At 32.1% G+C, this 10,453-nt stretch overlaps 1 pseudogene; it reads left to right on the top strand.

Moving 5' to 3' along the window:
- The first annotated feature begins 628 nt into the window (after positions 1-628).
- Positions 629-4,388, top strand: LOC110715161 (annotated as a pseudogene).
- The last annotated feature ends 6,065 nt before the right edge of the window (positions 4,389-10,453 follow it).

The following is a 10,453-nucleotide window of genomic DNA, read 5'->3' as shown; positions in this document are numbered from 1 at the left end:
TTTAATGCTCCCTCCGTTTTTTTTTAATACATCACTCTAATTTTTGCACTATTCACATAACATGGTTGACTTAATTTTTTCACCTCTAAAAAATAATTAAATGTTATTATATAATATATCATTAAATTAGTTATAATATCTAATTTCTTAATATAATATTGTTATAATTTTTACTAATAGACAATTAAAAATATTAATGATCAAAGTTAAATCCCAACAACCATACCTATCAAACTGATATAAAAAAAAATAAAAAAAAATACGGAGGGAGTACTCGATAGTCCATACTGATTTTAGCCCCAAGACCCTACAGACCCGGTAGATATGGACGCATGCGTATACATTTATTAGACCGAGTATAAAATAACATTTTAAATTAAAGCTGCTATCTTTTGTAAAAACAAAAAACTGGGACCTTAAGTTGTCAAGGCTTCAGACTAAAGCGGATCAATAATGAAGGACTGAAGGTCATTTTTCAACTCAAGTCATTGTAAAAGTATTACTCGTAGTATTATTGACCCGAAAAATAGTCATTTCATTATTCGAATTTAATTTTACTACTTATTCCGTACTTCATGAGCTTTTTCATTTTACATGTGATAAATAATAATTTAACAGTTGACTAGTAAAACACTACGATTGTGATGATATCCGCTTCACTTCTATAAATAAGGCTCTCTTCTCTTCGTATTTTACAATCAAGAAGAAAAAAAAATAAAATTATATACTGTATATGATTCCCCTTTAATTAAATAAAAAACTTCTATTTTTCTTAAAAATCCCAAATTAATTTCATAATGACGACCCAAATACAAGAAATTACATCAATTAAGGGAAATTCTGCCCTTGTAAACCAGAGCTTTTTAGAGCAGTCCCATATTATTTCCTTCCCAGTTGAGTCATCTAATCTTATTTAATCTTTATTATTATTGCATTTTTATTTTTTGGTCGAATAAACGGGCAATACAAATTACAAATGGGGTTGATTATCTCATCTTTGAAAAACTATGGTTGTACTCGTAGTTTATTAAGCTTGTATAGTTTATTATATTATTATATACAAGTTTTGTAACTGTTTTATTTATTTATTTCCATTATTTACAGCAAGAGTATCAATTTCAGCAATTGGTCAAGAAGATAAAGGTTACAATGGCAAACAAATCGAGTGAAGGCAAAGTTGATCACGTAGAAGAGTTGGTTATGATTGATGCTATCCAGAGGTTAGGACTCGAATGTTACTTTGGAGATGATATTGATCGTATACTGCGAAAATGTAGCGAAACCGATAGTGAAGGTGGTGGTGATGACCTTCATGGTGTTGCTCTTCGCTTTCGGCTACTAAGACAAGGAGGATACAATTTACAAGCAGGTTGATTGCCTTACATTTCATGCTATCTTAATTTTTTTTTTTTTTTTTTTTTTTGACAGGTATCTTAATCTTATTTAATTTGTGTTGCAACGTTAATTTGATGATTTTACATTTTATTTTATTATTGACAAATTTTATCAACCATAAAAAATTTAAATGTACATTAAAAAGGCAAAAAATAAAATAAAATAATGTAACGTATAATAGGTACTCTATAATATAATAGGGGTGTTTAAAAATTGGTCCGGATCGAAAAATGAACTAGAGCGATCTGGACTGACCACGTACCACCGAACCGGATCATATTAAGTAGTTCGTTTTTGGGTCGGAAAATTTATTTTCCGGTCCGGTCTGGTCCAATCCCTATAACAACCAATCTTGGACCGGATCAATTTTTTGCTTAAAATTTTACATACATAAACCTTTAATAATGATTAACATTATCCTTGAACAACCTTGGAAAACTTTAGTCGTATGATCTTATTTGTACTAAAACATACAAATGCAAAATAAAATACGTAAAAATATTGTTTTTCATTTAATTTTTTCGAATTTTCTATAAATTATTTACAATTTAGGTAATTTTTTTATACAAATTCTAAAATCAGTCCAAATTGGTCCGGCCCAAGTTTTTGGATCAATTTTTTTTCGATTCGGTCCTAGCTTAATCGGTCCGGTCTTCGGTTCTTCAAGTTCAATTTTTCGATCTTCGGTCTGATCCGGTCTTGAAATCGATTAACAACCCTACTATGTACTGTATTGATTAATTATAGGATTACAAGTCTCGTAATTTTCTAAATAGCATATACATATACATATACCTTTTTCCTTTTTCCTTTTTTTTGGTTATTAACTTATTATACATGTTAATATAGATATATTTTATGTTTTTTTTTTTTGTTTGGAGATGAAAGGTTTAGAATATTTTTGGAAAGATTGTACGTCAAAATCATAAAATCATACACTTATTCCTCCCCAAATCCAATTCTATTTAATGAGTCCCCTCAAAATGATACCTAACACCTCAAAATCAACGTTTATTGCACACCCGAATTGTCAATTTAAAATTTTATTTTTGCATTGTGATATTGTATGAGATTCGAAATTCCGAACACATAGGAACAAATTCCTAAAACCGCCACTAGATTTAGTGGTTAGGGCAATGATGGGTTACGTTATGAATGTACTTAATAATGATAGATTAGTAAATTATGGATTAGAGAGCATAATAAAACAATTATACGTAGTACAACCGATTTCTTGTAATAAATTATTATCATATATATTGTTGTTATTATCTCTTGATTTAGAAATTTTAATATGACACTACTAATATGTAAAATTTTGGTGTCCATTTACTCGTATAGATATCTTCGAAAAGTTCATAGACAACAATGGGAGATTCAAACAAGAGCTTGAGAAAGACACAAAAGGGCTAATGAGTCTTTTCGAGGCATCGGAGCTAGGCATCTCAGGGGATCAATACTTTGATGAAGCTAGTGAATTTACTTGGAATCTCCTAAATACATCTTTAGAGCATGTCAAAAAATCTGATGAGACCGCGATAATAAGAAACACGCTTAACAATCCATTTCATAAAAAGCCTTCCTAGACTTACTGCAAAGAACCAAATACACAATTTTGAAACTTGCTAAATTCTCTACATGATGATTGTTATGGCACGAATGATCAGTGGATAAAAAGATATACAAGAACTTGCTAAAATTGATGTCAACATGTCTCAAACCACCTTAAAAATGAAATTAATCAAGTTTCTAGGTACGAAACATAATTTCAAAAAATTTCCCTACATAAATAATTATTCATCATCTACCAATAATGATTTATGACTGGATTTATATGTTCATTTTACTTAGGTGGTGGAACGAACTTGGCATGGCTGAGGAGTTGGAGCATGCAAGAAACCAACCAGTAAAATGGCATATGTGGTCCTGGGTCGCCCTCCCTGGCCAGATAAGGCGGATCTAAGAACAGAACTCACAAAATCGATATCTTTTGTTTATTCATTGATGACATTTTTGATGTGTATGGAAAACTCGAGGAGGTCATTCGCTTCACGAAGCTGTCAATAGATGGGAATATGCTAACATCATAGGTTTACCGGACTACATGAAAATTTGCCTTAATGCCTTTTTGAGACTACAACGGAGATGAGCCACAAAATCTACATTAAACATGGATGGAACCCTAAAGAGTTTTTACAAAACGCAGTATGTCCATGAACCCTCTTACTAATCTTTCAATTTTTTAATGGCATATTCATTATAAATCGTACCTCCTTTCGAAATCCTACGTGCATTATTGTTATATAGGAGATAATATGTTGTATTTTGTTGATATACATGTAGTGGGCAGAGTTATGCAATGCTTTCTTAGTAGAAGCAAGATGGTTTGCTTCCGAGCATTTGCCAACAACTAAGGAGTATTTGAAGAATGGAGTGGTTAGTTCCGGTGTTTATGTTGTTTTTGCAACCTCTTCTCAATCTTGGGTGAAGCAAAAAAATGTTAAAAACACAAATATTTGGATTAACCATCCTAGAATTGCTACTATGACGGGTACACTTCTTCGTCTATGGGATGACCTAGGGAGTGCCAAGGTATGTCATGTATTGCTTTAGTTTTGTAGTACTTTATTTATGAAACTGTCTCATACAAGATTAATTTTGTGTTTCGAACCTAGTTTACTTAAATATGTTACTTTAATTTGTAGGATGAGGATCAAGATGGTTACGATGGATCATTTGTAGCGTGTTACATGAATGAGTACCAAGAGAGCTCAGATGAAAGTGCACGCGAACAAGTTCTAGGGATGATTTCGGAAAGCATGGAAGTACCTCAATGAAGAGTGCCTATCTCAGTCTCCATTTTCAATAGATATAAAAAATGCTCTGCTTAATTTAGCAAGGATGATTCAATTATGTACAAATATGATGACAACCATCGTCTGCCAAGCCTTGAGAAACACATGAACTCATTGCTTAATGAGTAAACCAATTAAGATCGAAAATCTAGTCATCTAATCAATCTTTGAAAATTTCATCATAACTCAGGTGTACCTTCGGTCAAAAGACGAGTAATAATGAAAAGAATATTGTACTGTGTACAAATTTAAGGTACACGAGCAAAAAATTCCAAAATGATTCCCTTCTTAGTTTAAGGGATTGATTTGGTATTTATACTCTTTAATTTATGGAAAGAGATTTATTATTTGCATTCCACATTAATTTTGGTAAACACTAAGCAGAATATCATTTTTTTAATGTTAAGAGAGAGAAGTTGAGTTGATATAGAGATATAAAACCATAGTAGATTTTTGAATTTCAAAGTAATTCAATGTCATTACAGCTTATAGGGTTGATTTTGTCGTTCTATTGAATCTTTAATTTTAATCAAAAAAATGTAATTGACTAATTTATTGTTGGGAGAAAAGGCATTTTTCAATTAATTTTTTTTCTTTCTTTCTGTTATAATCTGAGGTTGAAGATGATGTTCTTCATATTATGATGAATGTTCTTTTATCATTTCTTCATTTCTTGAGTACATACTTATTTTTAAATTGGATGGAATATGTTCTTTAAGTCTGATTAATATGTTCTTTGAGCCTGAACTATATGTTATTTTTTTAAAAAAAAACAAAACTACTACGTACTACTATATGTTCTTTACATTATCACAAACAATATTCTATAAGTTATTTACAATAGATTAAACTTGTTGTTTACATATCAATAATACAAAATATATTTTTTATATTACAAAAATATTCCTTTATCATTAAGATGAATAATATAAAAATAAAAAATATGCCGAAAAAAGATGATCGACTTTTTGAGAATTTTGTTAAAAGAAAATGATTGAAATAAAATAATTTGAAAACTAAAAACTTAAAAATGAAATTTTGAATATTGAATATTTGAAATTTGAAAAGGAAACCTTGAATTACTTTTACTCAAAAATAATTTTAGACTATGAAATTCTGAAAAACTAAATATTTTAGAATGATTTGATATTAAATGTGTGGTAAAAATTAATTATTAATTATCTTTTAACTTTTCACAAACTTTTTCATAGAAATAAATCGTGTCCTTTAATTATAATGTTGTGTTCTTTTATAAATTCATAATGTTCTTTATAGTTATAAGCCATATTTTTTCTGCGTAATCTGGGTGTATGTCGTGCGCATGGTACACTCAGGTGCACGAATCACATAAATAAATGGTGAGTAAAATGAATTGAAGTTCTTAATTATCACCTATATTCTTTATAGAAAAAAATATCTCACCTAGATTCTTGATTCAAATTTAAAAAATAAATGGTAAGGTTTAGGCCTTATTTAATTGACAATAAATTAGTACTTGATCAAATTAAAACTAATTTCATACATAATCACAAGGTCATACACCCTCTGTTTTAGGTTAAATAATGCAACTATTTAAATTGCAACGGCAATTTTGAACTCAAATCTATATATTGTTTTTACTTTAATTTTTATGATTAAAAATCAATAAAAATGTATGTAATATATGCTGAAAATACAAATTTGAAATTATTTTTAAAACGTCACATATGCACATATAGTTAAAAACTAAAATCATTGTCAATGTATATATTTCATTAATTCACCCATTGCAGTTTATCTAAACGATCATGTTAACGAGCGCCCCGGGGCGTTAGATAAGGATAAATTATATTGATTGAAATGGTATTAAGTTAGAAATTCATGAAAATCACGCGTCGTTCGGTGTAATTAATGTTAATTTTACTCTAATATTTGCACTTTAATTCTCTTATCTAACACCCCGGGGACGCTCATTAGCTTTTGCCTTCTAAAATAGAGGAAATAAGTCAAGAAGTCATTTTCATATCTACAAGAATATGTGGGCCAGTAATCCACAAAAAAAAAAAAAAAAAAAAAAAATTGTAAGGGAGGATTCACAACATTTGCTTGCTATAGAAATCCTTATAATACAGCATCGCTTTTTCATTACACTATATCAATGACCTAACGCATCTAAATTTGGCATTGGGCCGGGTTAGCCTAAAAATAGCACAACACGAGCATCGTATGGTTTAGACGCCACACATTATTGTGCATGCCTAGTTGTGGACCACCTTTATTTGGGCAATCATGACACGACAAACACGGTAATATGTGAAATTTAGCTTAGGCACATAAGCACAAGCACGACGATTCGGCATGTGGCATATGAGCTTGGAATATGCACATATGTGCTGACCGTTTGAAAATTTCAACACAAGAAGTTATGTAGATCATGAACCAAACCTAGCTAATTAATCCCAACACTCATAATTTTGTCTAGAGACATGAACCACAACTATCTTAAGCACACCCATTAAAATACAAACATAATATGAAGTAAATAAAAAATGACAAATGTAAAAAATTATACTCCATAATAAATAATCACATATTCAATTATAATATTGATACTCTGTATGTGATTTCATTTATACTTCAAAGAATATCTTTTGAATTTGATTATAAATACTTCGTATAATGAATATATCTATTTCACTTTTTTTTTTATTTACAAAATCTTGTATACATTTATACAACATCTTTATAAGAAAAAAAATTCCCTTGCCTACTATACAGATAAAACTTTCTTTTTTGAAGAATACAAGATAAAACTTTAAATAAAAGATGTAATTGCCTATATTTAAAAAACATTCGTCAATCCACTATGATAATAATGTATGCTCCAGAAAAGTGATATGACCTTATGTCCTTACACATCCGTCCAAGAAGCTTCATTTTCACCACATAGACCAGATTTGAAAATTTCACAATCATTGGTTTTTCCGTCCAGTTACATTCTCTGAAATAACATTGTCCTTTGTTTTATTTGGATTTTTTTTTGTGAAAAACTACTTTTTATATACAACTTTTTGTGAAAAACTACCTTTAAAAAAAATTGTTGTAAATGACAACCTGTTTTTTAAAAAATGTGGTAAAGGACTACCACTTGCCGGAATATGGCTGTTGACTCCCTTTTCCGGCGTTGACCACCCACGTGTCGGTCACATGACCTTTAAAAATGTTGTAAATGCATGCACCACAGCATTGCCGCCATCTTCACCACCGCCCCACCACCACAACACCTCAACCCACCTCAAAACTCCCTTACAACCGCCCCACGCATCCCAAAACCAACCCCACCCCACTTGAAACCGCCTCTACCTCGTCGAATCCAACACAAGCCCTCAATCGCTCTGCAATTCCGTGACCCTCAAACAACAACATCATAACTCCTCAAATGAGGAAAGAAAAGGAAGGGCGATTTGGTTTTTGAGGGGGTCGAAGGAGGGTGGGGGATTTCGAGGGTATTTGATGCGTGGGTGAGATGAAATTTGACTGAAAATTGATTTGAGGGGTTGGTCGGAAATCAAGAATCGAGGGAAAGGGGAAGGGTTTTGAGGTGTTCGGGGGAATGATGAGCAGTAAATTGAAGGGGATTGGTAAGGAAAGGGCTACCGGATTCAATGGAAGGGGTAGGGAGGGGAGTGGCCGGAAATTGATAATTTCTTTGAGGCTAGGGCTGCAAGAAGGGTTAAGGAGGGCTAGGGGAAAGGAGCGCTACAGGGGGTGGGGGATGGTCGGAAATTGGAAAGGGGAGGCGGAGGGGCAGCAAGCGCGACAGTCAGAAGTGTGTAGGGGTGGTCGGAAATTGGACAAGGGAGGGAAGGTGACGGCGAGGGGGGTAAGGGTGCTCGAAAACTAGAAAATGGAGGAGGAGAAGGGGTGAGGGTGGTCGAAAACGAGAAAAGGCCGCCACATGGGGTGGTCAACGCCGGAAAAGAGAGTCAACGGCCATATTCCGACAAGTGGTAGTCCTTTACAACATTTTTTAAAAACAGGTAGTCATTTACAACAATTTTTTTAAAAGGTAGTTTTTTCACAAAAAGTTGTATATAAAAGGTAGTTTTTCACAAAAAATCCTTTCTATTTAAAAAAAATGTTATTCTCAATAATAATAATAATGATAAATATCTTTCAAAAAAATAATAATGATAAATAAATAAAATCGTTTTCCTTATGTCACGTTCATGAGTATCATTAGGGGTGAAAGTAATTTGGATAAAAACCGAAAATCGAACCAATCCAAACCGAATAAGCAATTTGGTTCGGTTTTTTTCGGTTTTCGGATTGGATCGGTTTGAAAAAAAGAAACCGAAATATTTCGGTGTGGATTCGGTTTTGGAATTCGAAAAACCGAAAACCGAACACCGAACTAGCCCATTTTATGACATATATATATCCAAAACCCTAGATCTTTTCGTCCCCTCTTTCCCATTTCCCTTTCACAGTTTCACTTTCCCTCACCAAAACCCTAGATTTTCCCTCTTCTCTCCCTCACCACCTCACTCCGTCCGTCCACCACCAGTCCGGTACTTCGGTATCTCACCGCCGCTCAACGCTCACCAGTCACCACCACGTTTTGATTCAGTCAAAGGTAAGAATACCTTCTCTTTTCAGATTTCACTTCTCTTTTCCTTTCTCTTCGATTTTGCGAATTTGATGTTTTGTTATGTTCGAAATGGTAATATTCCTTTGTGAATTGGTGAATTTGATGTTTTATAGTTCGAATTGGTGAATTTTCCTTTGTCCAATTGTCCCTAGATTTCCTTTATTTTGTTCGAAACTTCGAATTGGTGATAGATTGATCGTTTGGTGATATTTGATGTTCGAATTGGTGATAGATTGATTGTTTTGGTGATAATTGATGTTCACCCATAGCCTCTGTTTGATATGTTTTAATTACAACAATTATTATATGATATTTTTTTTTTCAATTTCATATATATTATGTAACTTGTTTTTTTTGTTTCTGTTGTTAGTTGAGAAATTTGACACAATTGGTGGTGGTCAAAATAACCAAGACTTGGTTGAGCTTGATTGAACGGTTGAAGAGTTGAAGCTGCCAGCCAATTAAGCTACTGCCATTGTTTCATTAAGCTGCTGCCAATTGAATTAAGTTTGCTGTTGGGACTGTTATTTCATTTTTAAGATTTCTATTATGTCTGTAATTTTTTCTAATGGCTGGAATGTTTTTTTTTTTTAATAATTATGCTATTACTTAATGTGACAATATTAGTCTTAAAGACTTTAGTTTTTTTTAAAAATTTGTTCAGGAAACGTACAAAATTTAGGCCTTTAAAATGACTAAAACAATAGGCCCAAATAAAAGCCCAAATTTAAGGCCCAAAATGACAGCCCAAAAAAATTCGGTTTGGATTGAATTCATTTTTCAAAACCGAATTATTTCGGTTTGGATTGGATTGGATTGAATCCAAATTCGGTTTGGATTCGGTTTCAAAAATCCGAAATTCCAAATCAAACCGAATACCGAACTTTCACCCCTAAGTATCATGACGTTAGATCTATTGCGTAACACTAATTTTAGAATAAAGCAAAAGGGAGATTTAGAGAAAAATAATTCGTTGTGAGTCTCAACTCACACAATAATTTCTCAATTTTTTTAAAAAAAAATTATACATCAAAAAAGCAATATGTGCGTCTGAAGTGTCCAATTCGTTTTTGGGTAGGGGATGTGGTCATGTGGATGAATGAATGCCTATTGAATGATTCTTTAAAATTGACATTTGACCATCAGTGTTTCTGTTGCCCAACTTATAGCCATAAAATATGATATTCCTTGAAATGACATTAGAAGTTTAGAGCTATAGCATAATATTACTCGTACTAAGGGTTGTTCTCTTCAACTTAATTTCAGTTAAGCTTCAATCAGTTCAGTTCAGTTTTTAATTTCCTTCTCTTATGAATTATTCAATTTAGTTCAGCTTCAATCAATTTAGTTCAACTCAGTTCAATAAATCAGAACAGACCCCAACCCAATAAGAAATATTTTGTATTTTATAATATCCAATCAAATGTTTGGTGGAGATGGGATTATTGTACACCTATAATTGTGAATAACCTTTAATTTAACCATAATATAAGAGTTTACTTTATTTTTCAGAGTGAGACAATTACACTCATTTGCTTGTTTTAATAGGTTATGAGACAATCCTCCATCTCCC

Source organism: Chenopodium quinoa, unplaced genomic scaffold, assembly GCF_001683475.1.
Source record: "Chenopodium quinoa cultivar QQ74 unplaced genomic scaffold, ASM168347v1, whole genome shotgun sequence".
NCBI classification, from domain to species: domain Eukaryota; kingdom Viridiplantae; phylum Streptophyta; class Magnoliopsida; order Caryophyllales; family Amaranthaceae; genus Chenopodium; species Chenopodium quinoa.
This window is presented reverse-complemented; position numbering and strand designations above follow the sequence as displayed.